General features: G+C 45.5%; 1 pseudogene; it reads left to right on the top strand.

The window, feature by feature from the left end:
- The first annotated feature begins 19857 nt into the window (after positions 1 to 19857).
- LOC105527247 lies at positions 19858 to 21644 on the top strand (annotated as a pseudogene).
- The last annotated feature ends 841 nt before the right edge of the window (positions 21645 to 22485 follow it).

Here is a 22485-nt window from a genome sequence, read left to right as displayed (position 1 = left end):
TTGTGGGAGGGTATGATTATGAGCGCTTTGTCTGGGTGGAGTAGGGGTGGGAGCTGGATCCCAGCCCAGCACTGTAGTTCTCACAGCGTGGTCCTTGAACCAGGAGCAACATCATCTGGGAACTTGTTAGGAATGTGGATTTTGAAGCCCTATCCCAACCTACTGAATGGAAAACTGTGGGATAATTGGTTTAAATACGGCCTCCAGGTGATTCTGAATCACATTCAAGCATGAACCACTGTTGAGCAAATTGTAAAGACGTTAGAGTGGTCTGAGAATCATACAGACCTAGGTAGCTTACTGGTTGCTTTTTAACCCCAGGACAAGACAAGATACTTAACCTCTCTGGGATGAGCCCTTAAACAGGGAATAATAATAAAAAGAGCCATAACAATCATGCTGATCTTGACGGTGGCTGTGAAGATTACATGTGACAGCATTCGTGAAGTATTTGGCCCACCGTCTGAATGCCGTACATGCTCAGAAAATGTTCTCTTTTTCAGCAAAAAGTCTCCTTCATAGAAGTCCCACACCAAGTCAGAGAAGTGAGGCTGGGGAATCCTTTAAACCCAGCAGCGTGTCCTACCCGCAGAGAGACACCCTCTATCCTGCAAGTGGTTCAGATCCTAACAAGCTCCTAGGTGATGCGGATGCTGGTCCACACTTTGAGAACCACTGTGCCATTCTGTCTTGGGCTGGGTTTCAGATTCCCTACCCTACCCAGCCCATGCAAAATGGGCATAAAATATCCTCCTATTCCATCTTACTCCAACACCCCGTCCCTCCGAGGTGGGGGTGTTTGTGATGGTGTACGACAGATGCTCCTGACTGCAATAACTTGACTTAAGCATACCCTGAGAATGGTCCTGTATGGCGGATGCACCCAAATGTGTGCTTGGAGTTTTGAGCTAAGGAATCCGGGAGTGACCAACCTGGAGATTTATTCCTTATCTGTGAGGAACATTTGAACCCTGGCCCATCCTGTGGAATGCAGGCTGTACAGGGGTTCAAGGTTCTTTGGGACCAAATGAAGGTTATCAGGTGGGGGTTGTTAGGGGGAGGGTGCTAAGTGAGAATGATGTATAAACTGCATCCTTTTTGTAAGCGGTTGTGGCTCTCCTGCCCAGCCTGCCATGGGACTGTACAGTTCTCCTTTCCAGCCCACTGCCACCTACCATTCCTGTGTGTAAGTTTCCCAATAAACCCCCATGTCCCAGTTGCTGGTTCTGGTCTCTCCTTCAGCCTCTTGTACCTAGTGCCATCCCTGCTGAAGTTAATAGGGTTCCAGCACGACAGATGGGGATGGCCATTGGCAAAACAGCTGGATCCCCTCACTGTCCCCTTCCCCCATGAAGACATTCCCTCATATTAGTCCCATCTGCTATCCCTTGCTGCCCTGCCACTCCTGGTTAGAGATAGAGGCAGCTGTGGTGACATTGAGAGCAGTCTTCAGGCAGCTTCTAGAATCTCTGCCACACTCCCTGTCATTGTCTGAGCCCCAGAGAAGAGTGTCTCCCTGTAGGAGTGCAGGGCCTGGGGCACTGGTCCTGTTATGCTGACCTACCCAAACACAGAGAACCCAAGAGTGCAAATCAAGGACCAGATACCTTGTATCCAAACATTTAACAGACTGTGAAATAAAATGTGTATTTTCCTGCCTTGACAAATGTTCTTTCTAATGACCAGGAAGACCATGTTCAAATTTAGAATTATTGGACTCTTTAGAATTGTATGCAAGAACATGGCAGTGCGGGAGGATAGCCTGGCCCTAGCCCTCAGCCCACCCACTCCACTTCTTTTCCCACCACATCTCTGTCCTGTGTCACAAGTGGCCTAGGACTCAGGCATGTGGACACTCCAGCCCACATACCCAAACTCTGCCCACACGCCTTGCCTACAGCCACCTCTTGGTTACCTCTCTATGGGTGCACACTCCAGGGACAGGATGTATCCTCAGGAGGATGGACCCGGGCAGGCAGCTTTGTAAACCTTAAACTGACTGGGGGGCTGGGCACAGTGGCTCACACCTGAAATCCCAGCCCTTTGGGAGGCTGAGGCAGGAGAATTGAAGAGCTCAGGGGCCAAGACCAGCTTGGGCAACAGGATGAAACCTTGTCTCTACAAAAACTACAAAAATTAGCTGGGCGTGGTGGCGGATGCCTGTGGTCCCAGTTACTCAGGAGGCTGGGGTGGGAGGATTGCCTGAGCCAGGGAGGTGGAGGTTGCAGTAAGCTGAGATTGCACCACTGCACTCCAGCTGGGCAACAGAGCAAGACCTTGTCTCAAAAAAATGAAACAACAAAACAAAACAAAACAAAACAAAAAAACCAGCTTGGGCTGATTAGGCGGCCTAGGTTTTTAAACACCCAAAGCATGATCAAGGTCAGGTGTGGGCTCTGGGTGGCCACGGGTGCCCTCTTGTCCAGGTCTATGGTGACACTGCCATTTGGCCTTGTCTCCCCAGCTTCTAGCACATGTCCAGAAGCTTAAGGGACAGTTGTTGAGTAGATGTGCATCTGAGTCTAACTTAGTCCATTTTCTGTTGCTATAACACAATACCATAGGCTGGGTAATTGATAAAATAATTTTATTTTGTGTAGTTCTGGAGCCCGGGAAGTCCAAGGTCGAGAGGCTATACATCTGGTGAAAGCCTTCTTACTGCCTCATCACATGGTGAGAGGGCAAGGGCATGCCACCGCAGGTATCTCTTCCTCCTATTATAAAGCCACCAGTCCTCATCATGAGGGCCCCATCCTGATGACCTTATCTAATCCTCCCAAAGGCCCTACCCCCAAATACCATCAACATATGAATATGGGGATTCAGTTTCCAGTACATTCAAACCATAGCAGAATCTTTCACTGAAATATCACATGGGGTTGGCTCCCTCAGCATTGTCCCTATCTCCTCTCTTCCAGCAGAAGGCAGGCTTTGTCATGACTCACCTTGGGCATTTTGCCAGGCAGAGAGTGCAGACGCTTCTAGTGAGAGACTCCACCTCTGGAAATTCTTTAGTCCATTCTAGAGGTGGAGCCAGGAGTTCTGGAGGTGGGAAAAGGGGTGAGAAGAACCACCGTAGAAAGCCTTGAGAGAAGATATCTATGGCCAACTTGGAGGTGGGGAAGATGGTGGTGTGGCAAGACCTCAGAGAGGTATGGCTATAAGATTCCCAGGCTCTCAGAAGATTCCCCCACCCCAAAGGTGGAAGAGGAACAGCTGAGCAGGAGACTTCAAAGAAGTTGTAGGCAAGAACATGGGGGCCAGTTCCCTGTTGGTGTCTGGGCCTAGGTTAAGGCCCCAAGACTTTTGCACAACTCTGGTGGAGGAAGGTAAAGAGAATAAGTGGGAGTATCTGTTTCCTACTGTTATGCAACAAACCATCCCACTCATTTATTTTGCCCCTAAATCTGCAGTTTGGGGTGGGTTCAGCAGCAAAGGCTTATCTCTGCTCTATGCAATGTCAGCTGGTTCAATTGGAGGTTAGAGATCCATTTTCAAGATGGTGCACTCACACACCTAGCAAGTTGGCACTAGCTGCCAGCTGGGAGGTCAGCCAGATCTGTGGACTTGAGCTTCCTCATAATTAGGCTGCTGGTTTTCTAGGACAAACAAAGACCCACTTAGAAGTGCATGGCATTTTGTGACCTAGCCTTAGAAGTCACCTAGGATCACTTCCTTTGCATCCTATTAGTAGAAGCAGTCACCAAGGCTTACCTGATTCAAGAGCAGGGTACATAGTCTCTTTCTTAACCAGGGGGTAACGAAATTCTAGAAGAATTTTCAAGAAAGGAGATATTGTTGCAGCCGTCTGTGAAAAATACTATCTGCCCCAAGCGAGCCCTCAGAATGACTGGAGGAGAGTTTCCCTGATGGGAGCTTGGGAGCTGAGAGTTCAATTGATTGTTTTAAAAAATGGTATGCAATATGTATCACACAAGCATTTGTGCACAAAGGAATAAGAAGTTCAGCAGTGGACAATTAGTCTTGAGTACTTGGATTTTTTTTTTTTTTTTGAGATGGAGTCTCACTCTGTTGCTCAGGCTGGAGTGCAGTGGAGTGGTCTCGGCTCACTGTAACCTCCACCTCCCAGGTTCAAGTGTTTCTCCTGCCTCAGCCTCCTGAGCAGCTGGGACTACAGGTGCATGCCACCACACCTGGCTAATTTTTTTGTGAGACGGGGTTTCACCATGTTAGCCAGGATGATCTCGATCTCCTGACCTCGTGATCCGCTCGCCTTGGCCTCTCAAAGTGCTGGGATTACAGGTGTGAGCCACCACGCCTGGACTAGTAATTGGGTGTCTTAAGATCTTTCTCCAAGAGTCCTCAGAATAGGGTTAGCACCTCCCTCCCTCAACCTGCACAGTTTCCTTAAAGTTATAGACTTAAAAATTGCACTCATTTAATCCTGATAGCAACAACCCAATGAGGCACATACTATTATGAGGCCCATTCCCAAGATGTGGAAATGGAGCACTCAGATGCTAAAGTCATACAACTAACCAGTGATGGCGGAAAGTGAAGTTGCAGCTTATATATAGCTAACCCAATTTTCAGTTCCTGAAATTGAGCCCTAGGGGAAAGGCCCAAGTTGGGACCCAGTGAGCGCCCAACACTGAATCACAAACCTCGCACTGGGTCAAGGAGGTTCCCCAGGGCCTTGAAGGGACCTTGCTTCCTGCTTACAGAAAGAAGGCTGGCCTCAGAAAGCTACGCTCCAGCGCTTGTCTGGCATAACTCCGTCCCATCCTCTGTCCTCTTGCTGAGTCTCAGGTCAGGAAGTGGTTAATAGCACTTTCTAAACTCAGTCTTTCCTGCATTTGAATGGGCTCAGCAGGACCACCGACTTTTATTTTTTCTCCAAACCACTTAAAGGGGATGGGAACTCTAAGTCCATTATAGCTGGGTTGTAGCTGGGAACAGGGGCTGAGTTCCCACAGAAGAGACTGAGCCATTGATTTGTTCCTGTCTCTATCATTTCAAAAAGATCAGTGAGGCCCCTACGCAAATCCTGCCCTGCCACTTATTACATCTGAAAGTCCAGGGGTTACTCCCAGCCAGCCCTGGCCTCAGGGGGCTTTTGGCCCCTGTACGTTGCCATGTTGCCATAGCAACTATGACACTAATAATGGCAGCCATCTTTTTAAAAGTAAGCTGTAAAATGACTAATTTAAATATATTTAACTAATTTGATAACTAGGATTTGTGTAGCACTTTACATATTCTAAAGCTTATTTATATTTATCTTACAACTGTGGCACTTGGGTAAGTCTTTGAAACTATTAAATCACGTCCCTTCCTCCCCATCCACAATTCCCTGTTCCACCTGTTTATTTTTCTTTTTAGGCATCAGCTTAATCCCATGGTAGGGGTTGGGTACCCCAAATATATGTTGGGCCTACATCCCTGTATATGTCATTTATTTATAGTAGATACGTATGTACTATTTTATTAGCCATTTTGCATATTATGAACAATGCACAAAGACAAATATTTTATTTTATTTACTATTATTATTATTATTTGAGACAGAGTCTCACTCTGTTGCCCAGGCTGGAGTGCAGTGGTGCAGTCTTGGCTCACTGTAACCTCTGCTTCCTGGATTGGAGCAATTCTCCTGCCTCAGCCTCCCAAGTAACTGGAATTACAGGTGTGTGCCACCACACCCAGCTAATTTTTTTGTATTTTTAGTAGAGACAAGGTTTCACCATGTTGGCCAGGCTGGTCTTGAATTCCTGACCTCAGGTAATCCACCCACCTCGGCCTCCCATAATGCTGGGATTACAGGCGTGAGCCACTGTACCCAGCCAAAACCCAAAAAATTTAAAAGATAATTATTTAAAATATTATATATATCTAAAAAACAAACAGAAAGCAGTCCTATTATTTTCTCCTTGAACCCCAGCAGATCACATTGGAGACCATCAGCCATGCCCTTAGGGAGGGATTGTTGGAATAGCAAAGCAGAAGAAAGGGGACTTCTCTGGGCAGTGCTTTTTCAGAGCGTCCAGATAGAAGCACACCTTGGAGCTGTTGCAGGGTCCTTTCCAGACCACCACGCTAAAGTGAATTATTGCAATAAAGTGAGACGCAATTTTTTCTGGTTTCCCAATGCATGTAAAAGTTATGTTTACACTCCACCATAGTCTATTAAGTATTCAATAGCATGTCTAAAAAATGTGCATACCTTATTTTTAAAATGTTGATCCTGGCCAGGCACGGTGGCTCATGCCTGTGATCCTAGCACTTTGGGAGGCTGAGGTGGATGGATCACCTGAGGTGTGGAGTATGAGACGACTCTGGCCAACATGATGAAACCCTGTCTCTACTAAAAATATAAAAATTAGCTGGGTGTGGTGGCGGGCGCCTGTAATCCCAGTTACTCAGGAGGCTGAAGCACGAGAATTGGTTGAACCCAGGAGGTAGAGGTTGCAGTGAACCAAGAGTATGCCACTGCACTCTGGGAAACAGGGCGAGAGATTCAGTCTCAAAAAAAAAAAAAAAAAGGGCTGATCCAAAATTCTGACACAAAGTGAGTGCATACTGTTGGAAAAATGGCACCGATAAACTTGCTCAGTTCAGTTGCCACAAACCTTCAATTTGTAAAAAACACAGTATCTGCAAAGTATAATAAAAAGCAATGTACGCCTGCACTCATAAGCCCCTGAGATGGATGAGGAGGTGCTGCGGAAAGGCGAACTCTCATACCTGTTCTTCGGTGGAGTTGCACAAAATCAGTCGAGAGATCTTTCCCTGAATCAGGCCTGAGATCTAAAAGAACACACTTGTGGCCCGAGAAGCTGATGGTGTAGACATTCTCTCCCTTATACAGTTGAGAAGGCCAAGGCTTAGTGAGTTGAGTTGAAAAAGTTTTGAATTTGTGGCCAGCATTTAAAAATTGGGGAATTTTATGTTGATTTTTAGATGTATAGGGATAGGGACATCTGAGCCTCCTGCTGTGCCTTCTGATGGGGCCACAGCAGATGGACCTGAGTTGTGGCTGACCTCTTCAGTTGTGACATACACCCTCCAGCTGGCTACAGTCCCCACTGTGCCTGTGGCTCATCTAGCCTGCTTCCCTCATTTCTGTGACCTGCCTGGTTTCCAGGGGCAACTGAGTTTGCAATCCGGGGAGCAATACTGGCTGAATGCACGTTCATATTGAGAGCATTCTGAGTAGCTGGCAGGGCCACACAGACCTTAGCAGGAAGACAGGGACACCACACCGTTTTCTTCCTTTCTTTCCAGGATGATCCCTGGGAAAGCTGCCATGTTTGCACTGCCCTCCTCTGTGAGACATGGTTTAGCTCAAGTCCTTGCTCTGATAACTTTCAAGCATGTGACTTTGGGCACATGTGACTTTCACCTCTCTGGGTTTGTTTCCTCACTGCTTAGGCTGCAGGCAATGCACATACAATATTTGCTACTTTAGGGCTATAAGATGAACTAGTTAGTTGTATCCGAGTCATTCCTTTTACAAACAGAAATGAAGAGAAAGAGGAGAAAAAAATAAAATAAAACCGAAAACCTCATCTTCTCTCCAAAATGAGTGTTTATCGCCCTCTGGTGTCCACCACAGCGCTCAGTGCGGCCAATTAAGAGTGGCTTGAAGGCCAGGAGCGATGGCTCACGCCTGTAATCCCAGCACTTTGGGAGGCTGAGGCAGGCGGATCACCTGAGGTCCGGAGTTCAAGAACAGTCTGGCCAACATGGTGAAACCCTTTCTCTACTAAAAATACAAAAATTAGCCGGGTGTGGTGGCATGAGCCTGTAATCCCAGCTACTCGGGAGACTGAGGCAGGAGAATCACTTGAACCCAGGAGGCGGAGGCTGCAGTGAGCCGAGATCACCCCCACTGCGCTCCAGCCCAAGAGACAGAGTGAAACTCCGTCTCAAAAAAAAAAAAAAAAAGAATCAGCTGGCATGGTGCCTCACGCCTGTAATCATAATCCCAGCACTTTAGGAGGCCAAGGAGGGCAGATCACCTGAGGTCAGGAGTCCGAGACCAATCTGGCTAATATGGCAAAATCTCTTCTCTACTAAAAATGCAAAAATTAAGCCAAGTGTGGTGGCTCATGCCTGTAATCCTAGCACTTTGGGAGGCCAAGATGGGCAGATCACCTGAGGTCAGGAGTTTCAGACCAGCCTGGCCAACATGGTGAAACCCCATCCTCAGTGAAAATACAAACATCAGCCTGGCGTGGTGGTAGGTGCCTGTAATCCCAGCTACTTGGGAGGCTGAGTCAGGAGAATCGCTTGAATCTTGGAGACAGAGGTTGCAGTGAGCCGAGATCACACCACTGCACTCCAGCCTGGGCGACAGAGTGAGATTCTGTCTCAAAAAAAAAAAAAAAAAAAAAGTAGGGGGCTTGGAGATGAATGAAAGACTTGGGGGCAGGGGAATAGGGCCTGCCCCATTCCTCATGGTCTCAGTTTAATCCCCCTGGCTGCAGGGTCAGGCGAGGGCAGACATGGAATTAGGTCTTTACACCAAGTTTTAACTGCCGACACCCACCCAGCTCAGATAAGGACACTTGAGGCATGGGATTTACAAGCCAATGATAACTGGCCTAAAGTCACAGCATTTAATAATCATGATGAAATAACATTAACCACAGTAGGTATTAGTTATAAGCATGGCAAGTGAAATCTAGTTGTTTGTGCAGAAAAATTTTATTTAAAGGCTCTTGCAAAGCCCCCCTAATTGTTGAGCATGGGGTTGGAGTTGCCTGGAGAGTCACAGCTTCTGTGAGGTTATACTGCAGTAACCAAGAACTCCCCAAATTGCATTGATTTATATCAACAAAGGCCCTATTCCCCATTTATGTTACATGACTGCTAAAGATTGCTGGGGGTCACGCAAGACTCTGTTTCATGTGTCTTTGTTATTCCCAGATCCAAGATGGAAAATCCGTCCCTGCTGAGGGTCTTCTCATGGGAGAGGAAAGAAAAAGCAGTGGTCAAGCCACACGGTGGCTCTCAAAGCTCCTGCTTGGATGTGGTATCTGTCATTCTGCCCACATGCCATTGGTTAAGGCAAGTCACGAGGCTGAGCTCCATATCATCGACAGAGAAGTGTCCTCCCAGAGGGAGTTGTCACCAGTCATATGACAATGGACGGGGCTGTCTAATCTTACAGGAATGGGAAGGGACTCATTGGAGAAAAGGAAAACCCATGCCAGTCCCTCTAGCACTGATAGCTGGATTCTGGGGAGCACAGCTACCGTGTACATCAGTTACAAAGCCACTGAATGCCACAAATCATGCTTCATAGTAGCTCTCATTTGACTATATTTCATTTCTGCATTTCACAAATTATTTATTGAGTGCCTCCTATGTCCTGGGTGACATTCTAGCACTGAGGATATAGCAGTCAATGCCTTTGCCCTCTTGAATATATATCTAGATACATATTATATATAATTTATATGTAAATAAAAATATGTACATATTTGCCATCATGATTTGAAAAAATATTTACCCCAAATTTACTCTTAGTCTGTTCAAGTAGCTACAACAAAATACTTTAGACTGGGTAATTTATTCACAGTAGAAATTTATTTCTCGTGGTTCTGGAGGGTGGGAAGTCCAAGACTGGGGTACCAGCAGATTGGCATCTGGTGAGGGCCCACTCTTTGTTTCCAAGTTGGCACCTTCTAGCTACATCCTCACATGACTGAAAGGGCTATCAAGCTCCCTTGGGCCTCTTTTAAAAGGGTGCTGCTCACATGCACAAAGGTGAAACTTTCATGACGAAATTACCTCCCAGAGGCCCTATCTCTTAATACCATTGCATTGGGGAGTAGGTTTCAACATATGAATTTCAGGGGACACAAACATTCAGACCATAGCACTGACTCATGAACAAAAAGCCTGCTCTAATGATTTCACACAAAAATGGAGGCTAGACCATTTGGGCTGTGGGTGGATACTGCAAGAAGACACGTGAGTGTGAGTTGTATCTCAGTAGTTCTTCCAGGAGGTCTACATCCAATGTTCACAGTGTAATGTGTAACCACCACTATAGGCTCATTCTCTTCTCTCTCTCTCTCTCTTTTGTTTTTGAGAGAGTCTCACTTTGTCACCCAGGCTAGAGTGCAATGGCACAATCTCGGCCCACTGCAACCTCCACCACCCGGGTTCAAGCTATTCTCCTGCCTCAGCCTCCTGAGTAGCTGGGATTACAGGTGCCGGCCACCATATCCGGCTAATTTTTGTATTTTTAGTAGAGATGGGATTTCACCATGTTGGCCAGGCTGGTCTAGAACTCCTGACTTCAAGTGATTCGCCTGCCTTGGCCTTCCAAAATGCTGGGATTGCAAGCTTAAGTCACTGTGCCTGGCCTATTATAGGATCATTCTCATTATTAGGTGTAACTGTTGCCTAAGAAAGAGGAAGAGCCTGTGGAGGAAGCAGACGAGCCAGGAGACCTGGGAAATTTAAGCACTCATAGAAGTATTCAGCAAAGAAAGAAATGCACCGGTGAGCCTCCATTTGGCCGTGTGTGACTCCGCATACTGTGCATATTTTTTTCATGAATAAGAAAGTAAACAATGATTATAAAAGTGTTGTTGGTTCTGGAATACACCACCACATTTCCTGAGCACAACAGGTGTTTTCTAAAAACCTAGAAAAACAGATTAAGTGGTAGACCAAAAATCATCATCTACCGAAGAGTCCCTAAGCTGGCAGACACACAAACCCACTAATGACTCCATTTAGGGTTGGATAATTAGGCGATTTGTGTTTCAGATGCTCTCTATTATGCAGAAGTCCTCAGCGGATTGTAATACTGTGCATGTTTGTATGATATTGGATAAATCAATTGGGATTTTTGGATAGGTTAGTATTATGTCCTAAATGATTATGTCCCCTCTGATATTCACATATTAAAGCTCTAACCTTTAGTGTGACTGTTTTTGGAGATGGGGCCTCTAAGGGGTAAAGATGGGGACCTGATCTGATAGGATTAGTGTATTCATAAGAAAGGAACTGGAGCTCTTTCTCTCTCTCCACCATGTGAGGAAAAAAGAGAAAAGTCAGAATCAGAGGATTACCTAAGGTTGTAAAACAGTTTATGCTGGAGCCAAAGTTAGAAAATGTCTTTGTGATTCCTTGTTCCATTGTCTTAACGAGGTGACTTAGTCCACTTGTACTGCTATAGCAAAATACCTGGGACTGCATAATTTCTAAATAATATAAATTGATTTCTCATGGTTCTAGAGACTGAGAAGTCCAAAACCAAGCCTTGGTGGAGTCAGTGTCTAGCAAGGCCTGCTCCTCATAGATGGCACCATTTAGATGCCCTCACATGGCAGAAGGGATGGAAGAGCAAGAAGGGCTAAGCTGGTTCCCTCCAGTCCTTTTATAAGGTACTAATCCATTCATGAGGGTGGAGCCCTCAAGATTTAGTCACTTTTCAAAAAGAAGTGATTACTACCTCTTACTGCCACCAAGGTGGGGATTAAATTTCAATATGAATCTTACAGGGGCTGCACATCCAAACCATAGCACTAGTATTTCAAACAGTGACATCACATGTTAATATTGGCCCACTAGGAACATGTTTTAAGAAGCAGAAGCAACATATGTTATCTGCCCAGATCTCTCCCTTTTATTCTGCTAGAAGCCTTTCCTATCCCTTATTAGGGCCCCAAGTCTATGGTGTCAGTCCCAGATCCCAGTGTGGCCCTTTTATCACCAGCCCAGCCAGGAAGCCTGCAGGCTGTCTCTGGAGCCCAAGAACTTTGCTGGAAGTGAAGAAAGAAGAAATGAAGAAAGAGCTAGAAAGAAGAAAACCTTCTAGTTCACCAGGAGAGATCACCTTTATCCTGGATCTAAGAGGAATTTGCTTGCTGGGGTCCTTAGGTATCAGGTCACTGGGCCATATGATAAACTTTATCCATGATGGCAGTATTTAAAATAATGTTTTATCTGAGTTCTATTTCAAAAATTTCCAGGTTATGCCCTTAAAAGGACGAGAGGTTCAGGCGATGGGTTCATCAAACTCTCACAAGTCACCACTAAATAACTTACTGTAACCAAATACCACCTGCTCCCCCCAAAACCCATGGAAATAAAACATTTTTTAAAAACCCACACAAAACCCATAAAAACATAGCTAGAATGAAAAAAAAAAAAGGACAAGAGGCTGCCTTTTGCTTCCCCCTCCCTGTCTTCCCTGAATTCCCACTGGCTAGAATGGAGATGTGATGGCTAGAGTTGAAGCAGCCATATTAGACCTCAAGGTAGCGCCAAATATTGAGGAGACCAAGCAACAAAGACAGGAGACAAGATTTCAACTGCATTCTCAGCTGTGCCCACCAAACTAAATATTAACATAAGAGAGAAGTTAACTTTGGCAGCATCATCACTATAACCACCACCACTACCACCATTGTCACCATCATCAATGTCACCATCAATGTCATCAGCGTCACCACCCACACCATCAACATTCTCACCATTACCATTACAATCCACTATCAGCACCTTCACAATCACCATGACCATCTCTATCATGTTTGTCATCATCACTGTCATCATCCCCGTCATCACTGCACCAACCAAAGTCATCATGAATGACATCATCAGCATCATCACTGCCATCTTCATCATCGTCATCACAGTCATTATCAGCATCTTCATTACCATCAACAGCAGCTTTGCCATCACTATTCCTACCCATGGCATGACTCTCAGTCCACGGACTGTCAGGTCAGCATCCCAAAAAGAAATGATGCCCACTAAGAAATACTGTTGCTGCTGCTCCTGCTACAATTCTAACCATCACCACTGCTATTATTACTGTTGCTGCTACTACTACTGTTATTGCTGCTGGCAGTCAGCCCTCCATCCATATCTGTGGGTTCTACATTCATGGATTCAACCAACCACACAATAAAAATATTTGGAGACATAAATTCCACAAAATTGGCTGGGCGCAGTGGCCCAGCACTTTGGGAGGCCAAGGTGGGCAGATCACTTTAGGTCAGGAGTTCGAGACCAACCTGGAAAACATGGTGAAACTCTGTCTCTACCAAAAACTACAAAAATTAGCTAGGCATAGTGGCACGTGCCTGTAGTCCCAGCTACACGGAAGGCTGAAGTGGGAGAATTGCTTGAACCTGGGAGGTGGAGGTTGCAGTGAGCCAATATCGCACCACTGAACTCCAGCATGGATGACAGAGCGAGACCCTGTCAAAAAAAAAAAAAAATTCCACAAAATCCCAAAAAGCAAAACTTGAATTTTCCAAGTGCTGAGTACTACCTTCAACCCACGTGAATGAAGTGCTGTGTAGGCATTGTATTAGGTATTATAAGTAATCTAGAGATTATTTGAAGTATATGGGGGAATATGCATAGGTTATATATTAGTCAGGGTTCTCTTAGAGGGACAGAACTAATAGGATATATATACATATATGTGTATATATATATATAATATATATAAAGGGGGGTTTATTAGGTATTAACTTAAACGATCACAAGGTCACACAATAGGCCACCTGCAAGCTGAGGAGCGAGTAGAGCCAGTCCAAGTCCCAAAACTGAAGAACCTGGAGTCCAATTTTAAAGGGCAGGAAGCATCCAGCATGGGAGAAAGATTCAGGCTGGGAGGCTAGGCCAGTGTCGTTGCTTCACGTTTTTCCACCTGCTTTATATTCTTTGGAGGCTGATTAGATGGTGCCCACCTGATTAAGTGTGGGTCTGCCTTCAACAGTCCACTGACTTGAATGTTAATCTCCTTTGGCAACACCCTCACAGACAAACCCAGGATCAGTATAGCATCCTTCAATCCAATCAAGTTGACACTCAGTATTAACCATCACAAGTTCACCCCTTGTCAACTTGAACCCATACACATCTCCTGAGATCATACACAAAACATCACACATCATACATAATCTTCAAATAAAGACAACAGCGATGTCATAATTATGCCTAACATAATACAACTATCCTTCATACAACAGGAAATGCACCAATCCCCAACCCAAATACTATTACATAAAGTTAACAATGCTTAAATGCTGATATGAATAAGTCAACAAATCTTATGTCACATGATGAAGGAAAAGGAAATAAAATGAAGATATTGTCTTAGTACAAGTGTATACATGCACAAACATGTTTTTAACAAAAGAAGGAGGAAATACTCATGACAATTACAGTCCTCATTTCTGCAGTTGGTCATGTGGTCGTAGCTGGTACTGATGACTACCTTCTTCTACTATCCATTCTGTACTCCCTTTGCTTTCAGCAAGCACCTCAGCAGGTTGTGTTTTTTTTTTTTTTTTTTTTTTTTTTTTCTGGTGGAGTGACCCAAACCTTCATTCCTGAAGGGCCTGCGTCATTTGTAGTCCTGTCTGGATTGGGCTGTTGTAGTTTCCCACTGACCTTAATCACAGTGCATGGTAATACTAAGAGAGGCCCTAATGGATCTCCTGTGTTCCATGCATACTCTTCCTTACCTCCGTTGTGGAGTAGTAGATTGATTTCATCTTGATTGTCTGGATCAATCACCCCAGCCAACACTATAACTTCCTTCTTAGCCTGTTGACTTAAAGGTAGGAGGAGCCCAAAGTGTCCAGGTGGTAATCTTAACTTCCAGTTTAATGAAATCATTGTTGTGTCTCTTGGTGACAGCATTCCTCCCTCTGGAACTAAGACCTCTAGGCCAGCAGAACGTAATGTTGTGGGAACAGGAAGCAAAAATTTTGCTAGTGGGATCACTAGGGGTGATGGTAAATGGTGCCATTTCCAGTTCCACCCCTTGATTCCTGGACCCATTAATCCTGGCTATGGGAGAAACAGTACCATATATTGGATGCTGATTCAGAGCATACATGGCCTTCTGGAGAACTTTGCCCCTGCCCTGCAAAGTACTGTCACCTAGTTGGTGCTATAATTGTGACTTCAAAAGTCCACTCCACCATTCTATCAATCCAGCTGCTTCAAGATGATAGGGAACAGGGTAAAACCAGTGAATTCCATGAGCGTGAGCCCACTGCTGTACTTCTTTTTTTTTTGAGATGGAGTCTCACTCTGTTACCCAGGCTAGAGTGCAGTGGTGCGATCTCAGCTCATCACAACCTCTGCCTCCTGGGTTCATGCCATTCTCCTGCCTCAGCCTCCTGAGTAGCTGGGACTACAGGCACCCGCCACCACGCCCAGCTAATTTTTTGTATTTTCAGTAGAGACGGGGTTTCACTGTGTTAGCCAGGATGGTCTTGATCTCCTGACCTTACGATCCACCTGCCTCAACCTCCCAAAGTGCTGGGATTACAGGTTTGAGCCACCGCGCCCGGCCTGCTGTACTTCTTTAGCCATAAAGGGAGTACCTTGGTCAGAGGCAATGCTGTATGGAATACCATGACAGTGGATAAGGCATTCCGTGAGTCCGTGGATGGTTATCTTGGCAGAAGTACTGCGTGCAGGATAGGCAAACCCATATCCAGAGTAAGTGTCTATTCCAGTGAGGACAAACCTCTGCCCTTTCCATGATGGAAGAGGTCCAATATAATCAACCTGCCACCAGGTAGCTGGCTGATCACCCCCAAGGAATGGTGCCATATTGAGGGCTCAGTGTTGGTCTCTGCTGCTGTCAAATTGGACACTCAGCAGTGGCCATAGCCAGGCAGATCAGCCTTGGCAAGTGGAAGTCCATGTTGCTGAGCCCATGCGTGACCTCCATCCCTGCCACTATGGCCATTTTGTTCATGGAGCCTTTGGGTGATGACAGGGGTGGCTGGGGAAAGAGGCTGGGTGGTGTTCACAGAATGGGTCATTCTATCCACTTGATTATTAAAATCCTCTTCCACTGGGGTCACTCATTGGTGAGCACGTACATGGGATACAAATATCTTCACAGTTGTTGACCACTCAGAGAGGTTCATCTGCATACCTCTTCCTTAAATTTCTTTGTCATCAATTTTCCAATCATGCTTCTTCCAAGTCCCTGACCATCCAGCCAAACCATTGGCTACAGTCCATGAATTAGTATATAATCACACATCTGGCCATTTCTCCTTCCATGCAAAGTGCACAACCAGGTGCGCTGCTCAAAGTTCTGCCCACTGGGAAGATTTCCCTTCACTACTGCCCTTCAGGGATGTCCTGGAAAGGGGCTATAGTGCTGCAGCTGTCCACTTTTGGGTGGTGCCTGCATATCATGCAGAACTATCTGTGAACCAGGCCCTAGTCTTCTCTTCCTCTGTTGACCATAGGGAACTCCCCACAAGGCCATCAGTGCAGGCTGAGGGAGAGAAGGCAGGGTGACAGGAGTGGAGAGCATGGGCATTTAAGTGACTTTCTCATGTAACTTACTTGTGTCTTCAGGACCTACTCAAGCCAGATCATGTATATACCACCTCCATTTAATGATGGAATGCTGCTGTGCACGACCGACTTTATGGCCTGATGCGTCAGAAAGCACCCAATTCATGATAGGCAGCTCGGGTCACATGGCAATTTGATGACCCATAGTCAAACATTCAGTTTCCATCAAAGCCCAGTAACAAGCCAAGAGTTGTCTCTCAAAAGGAGAGTAGTTATCTGTACAAGATGGCAGGGCATCCATCTATAGGCATCCACTGAGATTCTATGTGAGCCTGCCAAAGGCTCCAAATGGCATCCCTATCTGCCACTGACACCTCAAGCACCATTGGATCTGCTGGGTCATATGGCCCAAGTGTTAGAGCAGCTTGCACCACAGCCTGGACCTGTTGCAGAACCTTCTCCTGGTCTGGACTCCACTCAGAATTGGTAGCCTTTCGGGTCACTTGACAAAGGGCCAGAGTAACACACCCAAATGAGGAATGTGTTGCCACCAAAATTGAAATAGGCCTACTAGGCATTGTGCCTCTTTCTTGGTTGTAGGAGGAGCCAAATGCAGCAACTTATCCTTTACCTCAGAAGGAATATCTCGACAGACCTCACACCACTGGAACCATAGAAATTTTACTGAGGTAGAAGGTCCCTGAATTTTAGTTGGATTTATTTCCCATCCTCTGGCACGCAAATGTCTCACCAATAAGTCCAGTGTGTTTGCTACTTCTCGCTCACTGGATCCAATCAGCCTAATGTCATTAAAGTAATGGACCAGTGTGATATCTTGCAGAAGCAAAAAGTGATCAAGGTCTCTGCAAATAAGATTATGACACAAAGCCAAAGAGCTGATATACCCCTGAGATAGGACAGTAAAGGTATATTACTGGCCTTGCCAGTTGAAGGCAAACTGCTTCTGGTGAGCCTGTGGACAAGAATGGGGAAAAAGGCATTTGCCAAGTCAATGGCTGCATCCCAGGTACCAGGAGATTGTTAATTTGCTCAAGCAATGAAACCGCATCTGGTATGGCAGCTGCAATTGGAGTCACCACTTGGTTAAGTTTACAATAATCCTCTGTCGTTCTCCAAGATCCGTCTGTCTTCTGCACAGGCCAAATGGGAGAGTTGAATGGAGATGTGGTGGGAATCACCACCCCCACATCTTTCAAGTCCTTGATGGTGGCACTAATCTCCACAATCCCTCCAGGGATGTGATATTGTTTTTTATTTACTATTTTTCTAGGTAGAGGCAGCTCTAATGGCTTCTATTTGGCTTTTCCCACCATAATGGCCCTTACCCTACCAGTCAGGGAGCCAATGTGGGGGTTCTGCCAGCTGCTAAGTATGTCTATGCTAATTATGCATTCTGGCACTGGGGAAATGACCACAGGATGAGTCCGGGGACCCATCGGACCCACCATAAGTCAGATGTGAGCTAAAATTCCATGAATTACCTGACCTCCATAAGCCTCTACTTTAACTGGAGGACCATAATGACATTTTCAGTCCCATAGAATCAATGTCAGCTCAGAGACAGTGTCCAGTAGTCCCCAAAATGTCTGATCATTTCCCTTTCCCCAGTGCACAGTTACCCTGGTAGAAGGCCAGAGGTCTCCTTGGGGAAGGATGGGAGAAAGATTCACTGAATAGATGGTGGGTAATGTAGTGGGGTCCTTCCTCAAGGGGACCTGGCCTCCCCTTCATTCAAGGGGTTCTGGGTCTATAAACTGGCTGGGTCTGTAAATCAAGTCGGGAAATTGATTGAGGGGCCATGATTCTCTGCTTTTATAATTCAAATTAGCCTTTTGTCCGTTCGACCTGGAAGTTTTCTTCTTGCATAATTTAAGTAGAAATGCAGTAGGCTTCCTATCAATTTCACTTCTAGGAACACCATGATTAATTAGCCTATGCCAGAGCTCTACATGAGTCAGACTATTCTGATTGCTGTTTTGCCTCTGCTGTCCATTATGGTAGCTACGCCCACCTTGCTTTTGAAAGTTGAGTGCTGCCACTTGGCCCCTGCCATCTCAGGATCCAGTTATTCCCATTGTATTTAAATTTTGTAGTTGAGTGACTACAGTTCTCACTGTTAGATCTGAGATACAGAGAAGAGCAATTATAGGGTTCTCCAAAGTTGCAGGTGCTGCCCTTACAAATCTATTTCACAAAGCATTGGTCAAGGGTATATCTTCTGGACCCTCCCAGCTGGGATGAGTAGGTCTGAAGTGACTAATCCACTTCACCATCCCCATTATCCCCAAGCCTTTGGATCCCTTCCTCTACATTAAGCCAAGGGAGATAGGCATTTCCAGCTCACTCACAGTGGGCCATCTTTTAATCCATAGTTCAGCTAACCAAACAAACAGAACCTTTTTGAGCTTCCCAAGCTGCAACATTAAATTCAGAGTCCCTACTTAATGGGCTCAAGTCAATAAATTCAGCCTGATCCAACCCTATGTTCCTTCCACCATTATCCCATACCCTTAATATCCACTCCCATGGATGTTCTCCAGATTGCTGTTAGAAATAATGGAAATATTAGAAATGTTAGAAATAATTAGAAATAATGGAATACAAACTCTTATCTTGATGGGCCAAGGGTGTGAGCAGAAGTGATGTCTAAAGCTTCTGAGTCACACCCCTAAAGGAGATAAAGGAGATGGAGAGATGGAGAGAGACCTTCTCTTCCCTTTACTCCATTTCCATTTCTTGGAAAGCAGACCCAACAGACAAACTGGTCATCTTTCTTTAACTGCATGAACTGCATGTTGGGGATGATGGAGAAACATGATAGAATGTCTGGGTCCTTGCCAACATTAAGCAGCCATGGCAGAGAGAGAGATTTCCATTTTGCTGAAGCCACTGAACTTGGGGTCTTTTGTTAACAGCAGACGAATCTATATCCTTGCAGTTTCTCTTGGTTTCATTTGCTTTACATGGATTCAGAGAGTGACCTTTTTCCTAAACTCATCTTCAAAGTTTAGGGATCCTTGACTCTAACCCTCATTGCCCAAACCAAAACCTCCACGTTTTACTCCATGGCTATTTCTCAACAAGGTACCTCCTCCTCTTTGAGGCGCCCCTCGACCTGTAAAGTAGGAAAAGTGAACTCAGTAACAGTGAAGAAAAGTGCAGATGAGTGAGGTCACAGATCAAGGGCTTTCAGCTTTACAGAAAGAATAACATTTAATAACAGATGATGAGGAGGATGACGGTGATAGAAATGGTAATGCAAGGGTAGCTGTAATCGAGATATAGGTCTGCGGTTTCTGATAGTGATGGAGTTGGTGATGGAGGAAGTGGTGATAAATGGTTGTAAGAGTTGTGATGAGAATGAAAATTGTGGTGTTACTAGTGACACTGATGGTGGGAGAGGTGGTGATAACATTGATGGCAATGATAATAATGCTGATGATGGTATCTGATGAGAATGATGTGGTTGCTATGGTGATAAGGATGGTAATGGTGGTTGCTATGGTGATGATGATAGAGATGGTTGCTATGGTGATGACAATGGAGATGGTGGTTGCTATGGCGATGGTGACGCAGATGCTGGTTGCTACAGTCATGATGGGAGTGATGACTGTAGTGATGAGAAGAATGGTGAAGTGTGATGGTGAGGTAATGAGAGGTCATTATGGTGATGATAACGACCATGGTGCTGGTGATAGTGATGATTGTATTGCTGATGATGGTGGTGATCCTGATGACAACAAATGGTAATACAAGAATGGCATTGACATTGGTAGTGTTAATAGCGATATCAATGGGAGCTCTTTTTATGACTGGATATAGAATTGTGAATAACTTCTCTCTGGTCATGGATCACCTTTTCTTCATGAGATGACAGCCAGATTTATAATTCCAGATCTGATCTGTTCAACAGTTCCTGAACTCATACATGCATTTTTATGTCTCATCTCTTCTCATGCAATCACGTGTGGAACACTTGTTCCCCTTAGCATCTGCCCCACACCTGTTCTTCCTGTCATCCTCATCTAAGTGAGTCACAGCACCATACATCCACAGTGCAAATTCTAAGACATACCCTTGGTTCCTTCCTTTGACATATCTTCCCCATCCACCTGGATTTCCAGCCCTTCAGTAAGTCCAGCCACCTCTACCTTCCATTGCTTTTGATCTGCATCCTTCCACCCTCTTGTTCCAAGTCACCATCATCTCCCTCCTGGCTTAAAGCAATCATCTCCTAACTGGACAACTCAGTTCCCTGGTTTCAGTCTTTTTTATTTTTATTTTTTATTTTTGGAGATAAAGTCTCACTCTGTTGTCTGGGCAGGAGTACAGTGGTGTGATCACAGCTTACCGCAGCCAACCTCCAACTCCTGGGCTCAAGTGATCTTCCCACCTCAGTCTCCTGAGTAGCTGGAACTACAAATGTGTCACTACACTCAGCTAATTTTTAATTTGTTTTTTTTTTAGAGACAGAGTCTTGCTATGTTGCCCAGGATGGTCTCAAACTCCTGGCCTCGAGTGATCCTCTCACTTGGGTCTACCAAAATGTTGGGATTATGAGCATGAGTCACCACACTTGGCCTGGCTTTCACTCTTGCCACCCTACAATCCTTCTCCTCTCAGCAGTCAGAGTTATATGTTACAAATGCAAATCAGACCCCTCCACCACCAAACAGCTGACCCAGGCCCTCCACCACCAAACAGCTACTCAGCTCCTTAAGCTGACCCACAAATACGGACCAGAGACAAAGCAAGAGAAGAAGCAGAGGCTGTTGGCCCAGGCTGAGAAGAAAGCTGACAGCAAACGGGACATCCTCACTAAGAGACCACCTGTCCTTCAAGCAGGAGTCAACACCATCACCACCTTCGTGGAGAACAAGAAGGCTCAGCCGGTGATGACTTCATGTGAACAGACGTTTGGTTGCCAGCCTGCTGCCTCCCGCAGAGAAGAGTGTGCATGCTAGGCCAATCACCTCTCAGCGGGTAGCTTGGAGACAATGGGCCTAACCATTTTGAGTAGCACTTGACTACTCACTGAGCTTGTTGTCTTCCTGCCTGCCCTGCATTGTAAAATGGGGGTCTCTGATTGCATTATCAAGGGGAAGGCACGACTGGGACGTCCAGTCCACAGGAAGACCTGCACCACTGTTGCCTTCACACAAGTTAACGCAAAAGACAAAGGAGCTTTAACTAAGCTGGTGGAAGCTATCAGGACTAATTACAATGACAGAAATGATGAGATCCGTCATCACCAGGGAAGAAATGTACTGGTTCCCAAATCTGTGGCTTGCATTACCAAGTTGGAAAAGGCAAAGGTTAAAGAACTTGCCACTTAACTGGGTTAAATGTACACTTTTGTTTTCTGTACATAAAATTTATTAAAATGATACAAATTCTCCTTCAAAAAGAATTTTCCTTCTTCCCTGCTTAAGACCTATCAATGTCACGTATGCATGGATTTCCACCCTGGGGTCAGCAGCTTTTGATGGTTCCTTAGGAATCCAGAGGAGGTGGGGGATGGGCAGAGCAAGTGTGGTCCCTAACTTCACATCCCCCTAACCCCTACTGCCAGAGCAGCCTCACTTGTACCAGATGTACAGAGAGGCAGTATAACCTTGAGATGAAGGACAAGGCTTCAAAGTCAGTCGGCCTGCATTCAAAACCTGACTCTGCATCTCTCAAGCTGTGTGACCCTGGCCAGGTTACTCGTCTTCCCTGATCATTAGTCTCCTTATCTGTAAAGTGAAGCTAATGTTGTACCTGCTTCCTAAGGGTTGTTGGGAGGAATAAATGAGTTCATTTGGATAAGGCACTTAGGACCACGCCTAGCACACAGTTTAAGTATTCACTAAGTGTTGGCTATTATTGTCAATTACTTTTTTTGATTTTGCTTTTGGTTTTCTTGGTGACAAGGTCTCACTCTGTCACCCAGGCTGGAGTGCAGTGGCACAATTTCAGCTCACTGCAGCTTTGACCTCCAAGGCTCAAGCAATCCTCCCACCTCAGCCTCTGGAGTAGCTGGGACTATAAGAGCATGCCACCACACCCTGCTAATTTTTGCATTTTTGGTAGAGACGCAGTTTTGCCATTTTGCCCAGGCTGGTCTCAAACTCCTGAGCTTCGGCAATCCTCCTGCCTCGGCCTCCCAAAGTGTTGGGATTACAGGTGTGAGCCACTGCACCTAGC

Source organism: Colobus angolensis, unplaced genomic scaffold (genome assembly GCF_000951035.1).
Source record: "Colobus angolensis palliatus isolate OR3802 unplaced genomic scaffold, Cang.pa_1.0 Scaffold61, whole genome shotgun sequence".
Classification (NCBI taxonomy): domain Eukaryota; kingdom Metazoa; phylum Chordata; class Mammalia; order Primates; family Cercopithecidae; genus Colobus; species Colobus angolensis.
Note: the sequence above shows the minus strand (reverse complement) of the source record. Positions and strands in the feature narration are given on the sequence as shown.